Here is an 18609-nt window from a genome sequence, read left to right on the forward strand (position 1 = left end):
CAGGATACACACACTTACCCAGACATATACAGACACAGACACACATCTAAACACAGAGACACACAGACATAGACATATACAAAGAAACACACATATACACAGACACATACATGATCATAGACAGACACACAGACACACACCTGCACACCTGGACAAAAATAGACATGCACAAACACACAGCCAATTCCACACATGCAGACTTATACACAGACACATGCACACTCTCGAACACACACATATGCACAGACACACAGAGAAATATTCACATAGAATACACAGTGTACACACAAACATATACACAGGCACACAGAGAAATGTCGACACAGGGGACACAGTGTACACACAAACATATACACAGAAACAAAGACACACATGCATGCACACAAGCACACAAAAACTCGTACATATGCACAGATGCACAGACATAATCACAGACATTAAGACAAACATAGCATAAAGATAGACACACAGGCACATACAGACCTGTATCCCAACACACTGTTACATGCACACACAGATGCGCACACTGGCATATTCACAGACACAGATTGCTACACACAGGTATATACACAGACATACACATATGCAAACACATAGACCTAGACACACACGCACAAAGATACAAACACATGCACACAGTCACAGGAAAAAATATATACACACAGATCCACCTGCACACAGAGATATATCGACACAGATGTATACACAAAAACCCACACACGCAGAAACATGAACATAAATGCCCACAAAGACAGACACATACCGACACACAATCATATATATATATACAGGCACATGCACATGTATACACACAGAGACCTAGACACACACATGAACACAGATGCAGGCATACCCAAATAGCACACTTACAAACATAGAAACAGACTGAGTCTCACTTGCACACACACAGACACACAAACATATGTATACACAGACACACAGGCACACATATGTACCTACATAGACATAAAGACATATACTCAGATGAACACAGATACACATACACACACAGAGACATTTACACATATACAGAGACGTACACACATACATAAATACAGACACCCACAGGCAGACACAGACAGAGATACATACACCAGAATGAAAATACAGACACAGACATACACAAACATACAGACACTCATCCACATGCAAAAACAGACACATGCACAAACACAGATATACAGATGCACACACAGACACACATGGACATATATACAAATGCAAATACAGACAGACATACGCACAGACTCAAACACTGTTCACATGCAGGCACACAGACACACGTGTGCACAGACACATGCACACATATATAACAGACATAGACAAACACCCACAAGCAAGTACACAGACACATATAGACATACACAAAAATATACACAGACACATATACAAAGACATGGAGATACAAACGGACATATATAGAGACACAGAGACATATGGACATACTTACATACACAGATCTACAAACACACATACACACATAAATGTACAGACACACATACACATAGATACACTTGCATGTGCATACGTACACAGACATAAATATATACACGGACACACACGAGTCAGCACACATGCACACACAGACACACACAGATTTATTGACACACACAGGAATACACACATGCACATAGAAACAGAATCACATATACAGAGACACACAGATAAATGCAAACACACACATAAACACACACAGAGACATAGACACAGACACAGACCTTTAACAGATATATACACAGACGTACACACACATAGACAAACATATCTATACACATAGAAACACAGAGATATAGACATACACAGACACAGTGCTCAAGCAGACCCACACAGAAAAATAAAGAGAGAAACACACACAGATATATGCATAGACACACAGACACATGCACTCACAGAGACATCACAAACTTATACAGACACAGATACACATACGTGCACATACACGGATACTCAGACATGAACACACACACAAAGACACACAGAGGCATGTCACAGACACATTCACAGAGATACATACAGACATGACCCCCCACTCCTACATACAACACACAAATACAAAGATGTACACACAGAAGCACAAACACACGTGTGCGTGCACCGACAGATATACACAAACACCTTCATGCACAAGAGGCACACACACAAACATATACACAGACACATGAGATACATGCACAAACACCCACACGAACTCACAGATACACAACTGTAAGCACAGAAACACACATTTACAAATAGACATACACACAGACGAATGGACATATAAATAGATACACAGTTGCACACATGTGCTGCACGCAGGTACACACAAACACACAGGCACACAGACATGCACAAACCCACAGACATACACAGACGCACTGCAAACAGACACAAAGAGATATCTACACAGACAGATATAAACACAGAAACATATGGACATATACATAGACAGTCATGCACATGTGGCGCAATAGTCATAAACGTATACACAAACACAGATACACACAGACATATGCACATACATGCAGACATATACACAAATATTGTAAAGACACAGACATAAGTACATATACAGACACCAGATATATAGAGTCTGACACACACAGACAGACACAGAGACATACACACAGACAAAACACATATACACAGAGATACGTATGAACACACAGACATAAACACAGAGACTCACACAGGCACACACACACGTACACACAGACACACAAACACAAACATACACAAACACGTACTGAGGTGTATACACATGCACACATAGACATACAAACAAGAGAGACTAGTCGGAATTTAGGCTCCATTTTAAAAGTCTTCCACATTGGTTTTAAAGAATAATTTACACATTTTTACATGATTATTATTCTTTCAAGTTTTTTGGCTCCTGAGGTGGTGCTCAGGGCTTAACTCTTGGCTCTGCTCAGAAGACACTCCTGGTAAGAAGGGGGCCTGGGGAGTGTCGGGGATTCAACCTGGATCCGTTGCATGTAGGACAGACAGACGCCTTCCCCTCTCTCCTGCGGCTCCGGCCCTGGTTCCAATCTGTACACTTGACTGCGTCTTCTAAGCTGCTCTGTAAGCTGTGTGCTGAGTATCCCTTCCTTGCGGTGGGGTCTGTGCACCAGAGTCTCTGTGCATTCTCCCGCGACTACAGGCTCACTGGTTCTGGAGTGTTTAGAAAAGAGGCAGCCGTTCCCTTGTCACGGGAGCCCCGGTCCTTTGGGTCCCCTGAAGGAATCTTTCTTCTCCTGCCTTGACTCAGAAGGTAGGTAGAAACGTCTCTTTTTCCTCAAGAGATGGTTGTGTTTTCTTTTAGTGGGAGGGTGGGAGGGTGGGAGGGAGTGGTTCTGGGTCACACATGCATACAGAGAAACACAAACACACAGACATGTACACACAGAGACATAGAGAGACACAGAGACACACAGAGATATAGACACGCACACATAGGCAGAATCAAATAGACACAGACATACATGCAAACATGAACACAAAACACGAACATGCACATACACAACACGGACATACACAAAAGAGAGACACAGACATATAGACACGCACATGCACATAAATATACTCACATTTGCACAAGCATCTGAAGACATAGGTACAAACAGGCATATACAGACACCCATATGAGCACACACTCTTGTGCATATACACGTGTGTACAGACATACAAAGAGACAACACAGATATATAGGCAGACGCACACAGACATGTACACAGACACACAAATACATACACAGAGACATATAGACGTATACACACTGACACACAGAGATACACACAGATATATGCACAGACACAAATCACACATAAATGGAGACGCACAACAACATGCACAGACACACATACACACAAATACCAACACACACGCACACACTGACACACAAATACATATACAGAGACACATAGACGTATACACACTGACGCACAGAAATACGCACAGATATATGCACAGACACAAATCACATACACATACATGGAGACATATAAAGACATGCAGAGACATACATACACACAGAAATACACACCGACACACATGCACACACCGAGAGACACACAGACACATGTGCACACACAGAGATACACAGACGTGGAGAGACGCATATAGACATACACATATACTAAACACATGAACACAGGCAAACATACACTCAGACATGCACATATAATACACATAGACATATACACAGATACATACACATACACAGAAACACACAGACATATACCCAGAACACACAGACACAGCAAACATACAAAGACACATACATATGTATACACACAGACACACAGAGACATACACAGTCACCCAAATGCACACACAGACACTAAAGGATATATACACAAACACTTGTACATACAGACATGGACTGTATTCACAGATACAGACAACAGGCACAAACCCCTATGCACACAGACAGACATGGACGACATATACACATGTGCACACAGAAATAGACACAGATATATATATATATATATACACACACAGACATGCTCAGACATGTACATAGAGACACGAAGATACACAAACAGACATTTACACAAATGCAGACAGATACATACACAGATATAAACTCTGATCTACCTATGCACACAAAGACATACAGATGTACAGACAGGCTCAGACATGCACATATAGACACACATATACACACAAATATACACAGAGATAGATACACAAACATACACAGGACACATCTAGTGCAACACAAAGACACAAACAGGCGTATACACATGCACACGGACATAAAGACATATATACACACAGACATATTCACACACTGACATACACAGACACACAACACAAACATATACACAGATACAAAGAGACACATAATATATACATAACACGCACAGACACAATCACACATAGACACATATAAATGTATACACAGACATACAACATACGCTAAGACATGAATAGACATAAGGTAGACATAATTGGTAGACATGAGGTAGACACAGACATAGTCACATACAGACACGCTGACACACAGAGACACAGACATCCTCAGACACACCTGGAACACGCGTGCACACAAAGAGACATAGACATGCACACACAGACACGTACATACACCTACACCGACATAAATACAGAATCTCAGACACTCAGACACACACATCAACACACATGCTTCTAGAGATTCAAAGTTACAAATACACAAGTGCACACAGACACACACACAGATTCATACTCTTATGTACACAGACACACAAACAGGTAGTATACACAGAAACACATTGCACACACACATCCAGAGACACAGGCTTTCTCGTACAATACATGAGCACAGAGAGACAATACAGACATATATAGAAACACACACAGTGCACACACACATGTTCACCCAGACATACATGGACATAAACAGACACACACAGACATATAGACAAATACACACAGTCACACACAGTATACACACAACACAGATACACATGCACACAAATACACACAGACATATACTGGAACAAACATAGACACATTCACAGAGACACACAGACATACACAGGCACAAACATATACACCTTCACAGTCACACACAGACACACCCACACACGCACAGACACAACAAAGATGTCTACATAAACTCATACACATGCGCATATACAGAGAGACATAGACACAGACACAGAGAAACAGATATATAACACAGACATATGTGCACACTGACGTACAGAGACACAAACATACACAGACACACAGGAGCAGAGACACATGAACCCATAGACATATAGATAGACACACCGAGACACATGATGCACATACAGACTTACACAGAGAAACACACGCATATATGCACACACACAGCTGTACAGTCCCACACCCAATGAGACACGTATTCACAGACATACACTCATGCACAGACATACAGACACCCACACAGACATATACACAGATGCATATGTGAAGAGAGACACAGATACATACAGAAACTCATAGACACTGTATGCACACAATAATGCTGACATACAACAAATGCACATGCACACAAAAGAGACACACATACAGAGATACACGCAGACACACAAATAGACGTAGAAACAGATACATAGACACATACATGCACACAGAGACACAGAAATATACACAGATATACACACTTGTATACACAGAGACTCACACAGACATATGGATATATAAGCAGATACACGCACACACAGACACACAGAGGCATATGCACAAGTACATCATAGACACACTGATAAAATACATGTTCAGCGGCACACACATGTGAACACAGACATGTACACACAGAATATATACAAATGCATGCACACAGAGAGACACACATAAATACAGAGACACAAAAACACGCACACACAATTACACCAACACACACAGACATACATACACACAGACACAAATATGTGCACACAGACATAGGCAAACTCAGACTTATAACAGACACACATTCACACCCAACACAGACATATACACAGACTCACACCCATGTACACACAAACACACATATAGATACAGATACACATGTGCCCAGTCATGAAACACAGACATCAATAGCACACTCAGACACACACAGATGCACATCCACACATGCACAGACACACACATGTGCACACACACAGCACTGCACTGTCCTCCCATTGTTCATCGATTTGCTTGAGCGGGCATCAGTAACGCCTCCATTGTGAGACCTGTCATTACTGTCTTTGGCATATCGAATATGTCACGGGCAGCTTGCCAGGCTTTGCCGTGCAGGTGAGATACTCTCAGTAGCTTGCCACGCTCTCCAAGAGGGGCAAAGGAATCGAACCTGGGTCGGCTGCGTGCAAGGCAAACGCCCTACCCGCTCTGTTATACACTGAGATATACACAAACACATACAGACACTTATGCAAACAGTCATATACAGAGACACACAGATATATACATAGAAACACAGACACTATCAACTAGACACATACACCATGCACGCCTTATACACGGATGCACACAAACACAGACACACAAAACAAATGCATAAACAAATGTAAACACAGAAACACACATTTACAAATTTAGACACACATACAAGAGATAAATACACAGACTCAGACACACATGCACACATACAGAGACATTCCGATATACACACAGACACACATAGTGTAAACACAAGACACAAATATATGCACAAACATATACACAGACACACATACATTTATACACAGAGAAACAAACATACACAGCACACCTACATGCACACACAGACACATTAGCATAGACATCAGACATATATACACACGGACTCTGACACACACAAATATACACACAGACATATACACTGACACACAGACAGAGCTAACCATAGAAACCATAGAAACATAGGCACACACACACTGACATTTACACAGACACACACATACAAAGACCTACAGACGTACACAAAGGAACACAGACACAGATATTTATATGGACACACAGACACATGCAGATACACACAGATATTTATGCACAGATATACATTCATTCAGTGACACAGACTGCCCACATAGACAGTACACCCATATGCACAGACATATAGTTAGACACACACAAAATAAGACATAGTCACAGACACACACACAGAGACACACACATATATAAACAGAGACGCATAGCCATGCAGATATATACATAGACACATAGACATGATCCAGACACACAGAGATATACACAGACGCATATACAGGTGCACACAGAGAGACACAGACATATACAAAGAGGCATCCACAAGGACACAAGATACAAACATACAGACATGCACATATATACACAGATATACACACAGATATATACAAAGACACAACGCATGAGCACATAAACATACACAGACATGTACACACACACAAAGACATACACACAGACACAAGCACACAAAAGACATATATGGGCATATGCTCAGACACACATTCACACAGACATAAATACACAGATATATACCCACAGATACACACATGCACATATACACAACACAGACACAGGCATATACACACAAGTGGACACACATGCACACAGAAGATAAAACATACAGAAACGCAGTATGTACACAGACACAAAGATGTATACTCACAAACATACGACATAGACACACAACACATATATGCATAAAGACAAATATATATAGACACAAACACATGCACACACAGATATACACAGAGACACATAAATACATCTGCACACACAGAACACAGACACATACACTGGATACTCACATATGGTCAGACACACATGCACACACAGAATCACACATATTCACAATCAGATATATAAAGGTGGACACGTGCACAACAGAGACACAGAGACAGAAATATACGCAGACATACTCTTGCACACAATTCAAACGTATATACATACAGATTTGCACACAGAAATACACACTGAGACATATACACAGGTACACATCCACATAGACACGAGACACACAGGAACATATATACAGAAAAACACATGCAGATACAGACACAGTAATATATACAGAGACACACAAACAGATATGGACATACAATGCACACATCGAGACATATAGACATACAGACACACACAGACGTATACACAGACAGAACCATATACACAGAGACATATACAAGTATTCACACAAACATTTACTCATAAATAAGGTAAAGGTAAAGGCCCTCCCGTTGATCGTCGATTTGCTCGAGCGGGCCCAGTAACGTCTCCATTGGAGACTTTGTTGTTACTGTGTTTGGCATATCGAATACTCTCGGTAGCTTGCCGGGCTCTCCGAGAGGGGCGGAGGAATCGAACTCGGGTCGGCCATGTTGGCCGCTTGTAAGGCGAACGCCCTACCTGCTGTGCTATCGCTCCAGCCCTACACCCACATTTATACACAAGACACAAAACAGTCATAGAGAGACATAGATACACACATAGATACACATACATACAGACACACCAACATATAAAGGTAAAGGTAAAGGTAAAGGCCCTCCCGTTGATCATCGATTTGCTCGAGCGGGTCCAGTAACGTCTCCATTGGAGACTTTGTTGTTACTGTGTCTGGCATATCGAATACTCTCGGTAGCTTGCCGGGCTCTCCGAGAGGGGCGGAGGAATCGAACTCAGGTTGGCCATGTTGGCCGCGTGCAAGGCAAACGCCTTACCCGCTGTGCTATCGCTCCGCACCAACATATAAAACAACACACAAATATGTACACACAAAGACAACAGAGACACAAACAGATACACAGACACAGGTATATCCATAGACACACACGTTCACACAGAGACATATAAATAGACATATACACAGACACACACAAAACAATATGCACTCACACAGGACATATACACAGGCACACACAAACATGGACACACTAACGTGCAAATAGACACCCACAAACATACAGACCCACATAAGGCATATACAGTGAACAACAGATGTACTCTCAAATACACACACATGTGCAACACAACATAGGCATATATACACAGAGACATACATAGACACAAGCATGCACCACAGAGATATACAGACATATATAGATAAACATACATGTACACACAAATACACATATGCACACCCGCAACAGAGACATACAAACACAGAGATACACACAGACACACACGTGCACAGAGATACACATAGAGACAAAGAGATGCACACAGACATACAGATACACTAAACACATAAACACACAGACACATAGGCATTTACTCTCAGACATGCACACATGATACACACATTTACACAGATACATACACATGCACATACACAGAGACACACAGATACACAAACATGTACCCACATGAACACACAGACACAGAAGACATATACAAAGACACATACCCATGCATATACACAGAAACACAGTCATATGCACAAAAACACTCAGAAACACTGATGCACACACTCATATTCAGAGACACATGTGAACGCACAGACCTACATACAAACACAGGCACACAGAGAGGCACACAGAAACACAGAGACACACATAAACACATGCATACAGTTACACCAACACACACAGACTTATGTACAAATGCACATGCACAGAAATGCAACATGTGTACACAAACACATGGGAACGTTTCCAGATACACACATGAACACATAGACATATACACAGACACACTCGCACACTCAGGTATACAAAGACAGACATATATACATACGAACTCATATGCACACATAGAAACACAGACATATCCACAGAAATATAGACACATGCACCCACAGGTATATACACAGACGCACAAATATACACACATACATAGACACACATGCTCACACACAAATACAAAGTCACAGAGAAGCACACAATTAAACATACACATACAGACATATACACAGACACATTTGCTCACACACAGAAATACGTAGACAGAAACACACACATCGACACACAGAGACATATGGAGTCACATACATATGCACAGTCAGACACAGACACACAAATGCGCACACAGAAACACAAAAGATGTATTCACAGACACAAAATTATAAATACATCAACATCCAGAGACACACATAGGTGCACACATAGATACACATACACATACAGACATATACACAGATGAACACACATGCAGACACACAGAAACATGCACACAAACACAGACATATTTACAGACATAGAGACACCCATGCACACATAGACATACACATGACAGTTACACACATATCCATACACCAAAATACGTATTCACTGACATATACAATAGATACACATGCTCACAGACACCCAAATATATAGACACTCACAGAGGTAGACACACATGCACACACAATGACACAGACATATATACAGCATGCACAGGTAGATACAATGTACACAGAGGCAGATGCACAAACACACAGATATACACCTGCATATACACAAATGCATACACATAGGCACATATACACTGACATATATACTGACACATACATACGCAAACATAGAAACACACACACAGAAACCCAGGCATGTGAGCATGCACACATAAAAGAAATATACACACACGTAGACTCGCATAGACATAGACACCTCCACACACAGAAATACAGATATTTATATACATAGAAACACAGACATATACACAGAAACACACAAAAACATGCACACACAGATGCAAGAAAAATGTACACACAGAGACAGACATGTACACAGAAACACATGTGAACACACATACTCAGATATATACACAGACACTCAGAGACACACATATATACAAGACACATACACACAAAAACAGAGACATTCACAGTCAACACAGATATATACCCATATACAAAACACAGACATGTGTCCAACACAGGCATATGCAGACAGTACACACAGGTAAACACAAACATACATTTATAAGTACACACACAGATAGCAGACATACACCACACACAGACATATAAACACAGAGACACAGATATATATATACGGAGACACACAGACACACAAATGCAAGCACAGCCATATACACAGACACACAGACATATTTACAGCCACACACAGAAAAATGACCATAGAAATAGGTGTGTACACACAGACACATACACTGACACACATGCAGACACACAGACACAAACATATGCACACAGAGACATACATATACTCAGACATGAACATGCAGACATAGACTTACACAAACTGAGAGTCACACAGTCATACACAGAAACATTTCAACATGTAGACCCACAGACAATACAGAGACATACACAGCCACATGTGGGCACACACATTCACACAAAGAAACATACACACAGAGACACAGAAACACACAGACATATATACGGACACATGCACACAGAGACACAGATATAGAGAGACACCATCAAAATGCACACTAACATATATACTGACACATAGAGCCACAGATATATAAATAGGCATAATCACAAGACACACTGAGAAAAACACACAAAATAACAACTCATGCGCCACACATATCCACACACAGTCATTTACAGACACATGGACATATGCACATACACAAACATGTACACAGACACACAGAGAAACAAACATACATTGACACATTCTCACAGACACATGAACACACACAAATATAGACAGACATAGATAAACCGACACACAGCCACATGCACAGAGTGACAACTGATACAGACACACAGCCAAATGCATAGTGACACTGACACACATGTCTAACACAGACATACACAGACACACAGATACCACACAAACAACACATCATATCTCTTTATTCCTTGACCGGAAACACGGATAAGGCCGAAGGTATTCCCCCCCTCCCCCCGTTCTATTTTATTATTTTCCCTAGATTTTTATGGAGCTTTGGGGGGTGGAGAGAGGGTAGAGAAAAATAACATCTGCTGAGATCAGAATTCCAGATGCCAAAAAAAGTAACATCTGCAGAGATCCGAATTCCCGAGGATCCCCATGGAATGCATCCCAGTTTGCTACCATCACAGGGGTCGGTGGGGGCCACAGTCCTAAAGCTCCATGTTACTGTCTCGATAGCAACGTCGATGCTTTAGCAGATTTGAAACAGCGGCCCCTGACCCCCAGGCCTGGCCGGGGCGAGGCTGCATCTATATAATCAATATAAGCCTCTCCCAGCGGTCCTGCACCATGCAACCCTGCAAACTGCCCATCTGCAGCAATCCTGAACTCATTCCATTGTGCATACGTGTACACACAAAGACACACACAAAGACACATCCCCCCTCCCCAGGGTGCTTCACCATGCAGTCCTGCAAACTGCCATCCTGGGATAATCCTGAACCCTTTCCATTGTGCATATGAGTACACGCACGTGCGCGCGCGCACACACACACACACACACACCATTCCTGAACTCTTTCCATTCCGCATATATACACACACACATACAAACACACACCTCTCTGGGGCTCTGTACCATGCAAACCTGCAAACTGCCATCCTGCAACAGTCTTGAAATCTTTCCATTCTGCATACATACACACACACACACACACACACACACACACACACACACCCCTCTCCTTGGGGTGCTTCAGCATTCAACTTTCCAACTGCCATCCTGCAACCATTCCGAACTCTTTTCATTGTGTATACGTGCACACACACACACACACACCCCAATCCTGAACTTTGCATTGTGCACAGACGAATGCATATGCGCACACACACACACACACACACACACACACACACCATTCCTGAACTCTTTCCATTCCGCATATATACACACACACATACAAACACACACCTCTCTGGGGCTCTGTACCATGCAAACCTGCAAACTGCCATCCTGCAACAGTCTTGAAATCTTTCCATTCTGCATACATACACACACACACACACACACACAGACACACACACACCCCTCTCCTTGGGGTGCTTCAGCATTCAACTTTCCAACTGCCATCCTGCAACCATTCCGAACTCTTCATTGTGCATACGTGCACACACACACACACACACACACCCAATCCTGAACTTTGCATTGTGCACAGACGAATGCGTATGCACACACACACACACACACACACACACACACACACCCCTCTCCCCAGGGTGCTTCACCATGCAGTCCTGCAAGCTGTCATCCTGCAACAGTCTTGAACTCTTTACACACACACATACGCACACACACACAAACACACACACACACACACACAGACACACACACACACGCCCCGCTGGGTGCCAGTGTGCCACTGCAGCCGCCAGCCCAGAGCAGGTGGCTGAGGCTCCCCGGGATGCAGAGCCCCGGGGTTCGGGGCGGGACCTTTGGGGCGTGCGCCCTAAGTCCCCGGCTCGGTCGACGGCTCCCGGGCGGGCTGACATGATCAAGAGGAACCGGGTCTGGGGGCGCTGGGGCTGGGGGCGCCGTGCCGCCTTCCCGCGAGCCCCCGGAGCCCACCCGAGCCGTGCTTTAAGCCCTACCCCTGGGGGGGCCGAGTCCCTTTCCGCGCCGAACACGGCCTGGCTTCCAGCGCGGGGCCGCCGGGCCGCCACTCAAGCGCGCCCCGCCTATCGCAGCCCCCGGACCCGGCAAGGCCCGCCTCTCCCGCGCTCCGCCCAGCCAATCGGAGCGCGGACCCCTTCCGTACCGCCCGCCCCCTTGCGGCCGGCCTCCGTCCCCGGACCCGGAAGGCGGGGCCGACACTCCGCGAGGCCCCGCCTCTCCCGCGCTCCGCCCGGCCAATAGGAGCGCGGATCCCTTCCGTACTGCCCGCCCCCTTGCGGCCGCCTCCGTCCCCCGGACCCGGAAGGCGGGGCCGACCCTCCGCGAGGCCCCGCCTCTCCACGCGAGCGCCTCCTCGGATAGGTCCAGAAGGGGAAAGGTGTGGCGGAGGGGGCGTGGCCAGGAGGGGCCGCCCCGCGAGACTTGTGACGAGTCACGCTGCCCGGCCCCGCCCTGGAAGGGAAGCGCGGTCGCCCGGGTCGCGTTTGTGACGTCATTGCGGCTGGGGGCCGCAGCCCGCTTGCTTGGTGGTGGGGGGCTCGGCCGCTGGACCGAGACTCCCCCCAGCCCTTATGTGAATCCGGAAACCGAAGGGCCGCGGTTCGGTCGCCCCTCGCAAGCGGGCTGAGCCCGAACGCCCCTCCTGGGCAGCGCCCCGGAAGTGGTTCTTCCCGCAGCTCGGCGACCCTGGAAGTGATCCCCTGCGGCCGGCTTCCGCGTTGCCCCTGGCAGCGGGGGCAAACACTGAGCGGCCGCGCCCCCTGCCGGAGGGTGAGCATGCCCCGTCCGTCCTCCGGCTGCTGGCACGGTGCCAGCTGTCGGCTTGGCCCCGGGCCCAGGTCCTGCCCTGCCCCGCGCCTGGGACGTCGGAGCCCGGGAGGCGGGCGGCGGCGGGGCGGGATGCTCTGGGGAGGCCGCCAGGCAGCATCCCTGCATCCCCGCATCCCCGCATCCCCGCATCCCCGCATCCCACCCCGGGCGCTAGCCCACGCAGGTCCCAAGCAGAGCCGAAAGCGCAGTGCACAACTGAGGTCAAAAGGCGTCGAGGAAAACGAGAGGGGCTGGTCGAGTCTCTTTTATTCTACGTGGACACGAAGAGGGGCCTTTAAGTCTATTTTGTCCTATTCAGGGGGGTTAATTTTCTGATGGCAAAACGGGGTAGAGTGATCATTGTACTGGCTCTTAGCGTTTTCTGAGCATTGACCATTTGCCAGTTCTTAAAGTTTGGTTGGCACAAGCCAAACCAGAGGGAACCCCATTTCTCACTGTGCCTAGGGGGGCAGTGAGGCAGATGAGGCAGGACGGAGGGTCTCTCCCAGCTTTCCAGTATTTTCAAGAATGGAAATTCGGAGTCCTGAGGACGCTCAGACTCATTGTTGGAAAAGTAGAGAGCCTCAGTTTATCAGCCTACTAGCTAATAGGCTCATTTATTAGAAACTAGGGAGGGGGAAAAAAGAGATAGGGAGGGATTGCTCTGGTGATGTATTGTGTGGTGTTGAAAATATGTGCACACTTCAACATTATTCATAGTATGTTAAACCACAGAATTTCAATTAAACAAATTCAAAGTAAAAGCATAAGTTCCAAAGGGAAAAAAAGTAGCAGAGAAAAACAAAAGAAAGTCCCCAAGTGGGAAGGAATGTAGTTTATTTGGTGGGGGGTTTCATAGGGAAACCACTCTTTGTTTTACAGGGGCTGCAGACTTTAAAGAAGGGCTTCCTGCAGACCCTTTTAAATGGAAATTGGGTTCTTGGCAGGTGCCTGTCTGGCCATTTGCCCTAGGTATTGCCCATTTTCTCAGCCTCCCCTTGAGCCCAAGCTCTGGGGCAGAATGTTTGCATGGACTAAGGCTAACTCCCTGTTCATTAGAAAAAGGTGTGGAATTTGCTGGAAGTCAGAAATGTAGGATGAGCCTGCTCCCTGGGGCTGGAGCTGAAAGGGAGGCTCTCTCAGCAACTCTGCTTTGGGAGGGAAAAAACTGGGGATCTCCGTGGAGGGAGGTCCTTCTGGTGGTGCTGGAACGGCTGTATGATGAACAATTTGGCAAATCAGGGTGTTTTTCATAGAAAACTATTTTTAGAAAGCATGTGGGGCAGAGATACCTAAAATACAGCCACTCACAGCCGAAACGGAGGCTTCCTCTTGCACTCACTCACCCCCGGGCCCTTTCCTTCATGTTCCAGGTGCTGGGTCCCCATGGCGTGCACAGATCCTGGAAGACAGAAGGAGCGAAGACGGGGCCAGTGCGGGTCCTGGCCTCAGGCAGAGCCCCCCTGTCTACCTGCTGGTGAGTGACGGCCCCCACCAGATTCCCTTCTCGGGGCACTCTCTGGAAGCCCTCCAGTGTTCAAGTTTCGTTTGGCTTTGGGGGCTGTGTGTTAGAGATTTACTCCAGGCTCTGTGCTCAGGGTATTCCATCAGGAAATCCATATGCAAAGGCTGTGAAGGGGGTATTAACCCCAAGCAGAAGGGGATGCGCCCAGCTCTTTCATAGCAGCTGTTTACTGGACTGGGAATGGTGGCCAGGGCCAGGAGGCTTCCTTCACTAATGCTGTTCTCTGTGGCTTCCAGAAGCTGCTGGCTTCCTTGCGTGGCGCTGCTCGCGTCAGCCTGTCAGGCACCAAGTTCTGGGCTCGGTGGCCTCCAGCACCATCCTGAGACTCATCCTGGGGACAGGCCGGGTGAACACAGCGTGGGGACCTCGGCTGGGACTCTGGCCAGGTGAGTACACCGGCGATCACCACACGGAGCAGGGACTCGGAAAGTCAGCACCTGCTCTGCACACGGCCCATGCTAAGGCCAAATAATGTAGACATACGTGTATGTGTGTGTATATGTGTATATGCATATATATGCAAAACCCAAAGAAGAGTGTTTGTTGCCTGCTTGCCTATTTCATTCCTAACAGAGCCTGAATCAACCTAGCCAGATTGACATCTCAAGGTAGGTCCTCTTCGGCGTGAAAATAGTTTACTAGGTAGTGCAACACTTCAGATGATTTTTAATATCTTAAATGTGTTGGAACTACAATTTGCCAAAATAAGAACACTAAGTGGTTAAAGTAGAACTGCAGTAAATTAGAACATCTCTCCTGTCTGTGGAGGAAAAACAGATCTACGTGAAATCCAATTCCTTGGAACTGAATACATTTTTGAACCCTAATTCATTTTCCTTGCAACTTATGCATCTGGCGTTATTAAAATATTCATATCTCTGAGCTAACGTGCCATCACAAATTTAATTTAATTTAATTTGCAAAACAGAGATACCATGAATAGAACATGATCCATAATCACTTTTTCTAGGTTTCGTGTTGAAGGCACTCTTTGGGAAATTTAGATGACTCAGTTCTTTCTTGTAACTCCACAACGACATTTTTCCAAATAAGTACCGTTTTAGGAAATCATGATGTGATAGACTCATGGGATCAAAAATTTAAGAATTACATACACACGTATACAAACATAGATATGTGTACACGTATATCACACATACCGTATATGTATACACAGACGTGTACACATGTATAAATATACAAAAACACACTTACATGTGTGTATACCCACATACATATATATGTAGTCACACATTCACAGGCATATACATAGAAGCACACTTGCGCACACAAAGATATAATGACACACAGAGACACGCAGGCATATACATAGATACACAAAAGTGCACACGCAGACATAAAACACATACCCAGAGAAACACACATATTCACAGACACACATGTGCAGAGAAACTCACAGACACAGACACATAAAGGCATATATAAAAATACAACATATGCACACAAAAACATAGTACACAATCATATATACGCACATAATGGACATATACACAGACTCACACACATCTGTACACACATAGACATTGCCAAAATGCACACTTTTTACACACAGAGACACACAGACTTACCAGGACACGCAATTGGTATCTATACACTCACAGACACATATATACATATATATGCATATACAGACACAATACACACAGACACATGAACATATACACAGATGCATGCACTTATAGACATATACACAAATACACTCATGATCACACTCCCAGTGATGCACAAACATACACAGACACACATATAAATATGGACATACACTGAGATACACCCATGTGCACATTTAAAAATACAGACACACGAACATGTACACAGATACACACATGAACACACAGAGACATACACATTCACAGAGAAGACATACAACACAGGCATACAGATGCAGACATATAGAGAAAAATATATACACATGCACACAGACATGTACACAGGCACACACAGACATATAGACAGATGCAGACATACCAAACATACACAGAGACACAGAGATATACATACAGACATATACAAACACACAAAGACATGCGCAAACACACAGACAAATGCACACACACAAAATATACTCTGATGGACACACATGTATACAGACACAGACTTCATGTGTATAGAGACATAGACATGTATATACGTGCAACAGATATAGAAGTATACACATACAGACATATAGAAATATACACTTAGACACACAGACACAATTGCACAATTGTAAACAGAAATATGCAGAACACACAGACATGTAGACAGACACACAGACATTTATACATACATGCAGACAAACATACATGTGTCTACAGTGCCACAGATACACAAACATACAAATACAGACATACACACAGCAACACACAGGTACAGATCCATACACACTGACATACACAGACACAGATGCATACACGCACACA

The 18609-nt window shown here is 44.6% G+C and overlaps 1 long non-coding RNA gene across 2 annotated transcripts in view; it reads left to right on the forward strand.

Annotated features, from left to right (window-relative positions):
- The first annotated feature begins 3108 nt into the window (after positions 1–3108).
- Positions 3109–18609, forward strand: part of LOC130023315 (uncharacterized) — a 168616-nt gene continuing 153115 nt past the window's right edge. For both annotated transcript variants that reach the window (XR_008792450.1, XR_008792451.1), the window contains exon 1: positions 3109–3253. This is a non-coding gene — a long non-coding RNA (uncharacterized LOC130023315). The remainder of the gene's footprint in view (positions 3254–18609) is intronic.

Source organism: Sorex fumeus, unplaced genomic scaffold (genome assembly GCF_029834395.1).
Source record: "Sorex fumeus unplaced genomic scaffold, SorFum_2.1 ptg000023l, whole genome shotgun sequence".
Lineage (NCBI taxonomy): Eukaryota > Metazoa > Chordata > Mammalia > Eulipotyphla > Soricidae > Sorex > Sorex fumeus.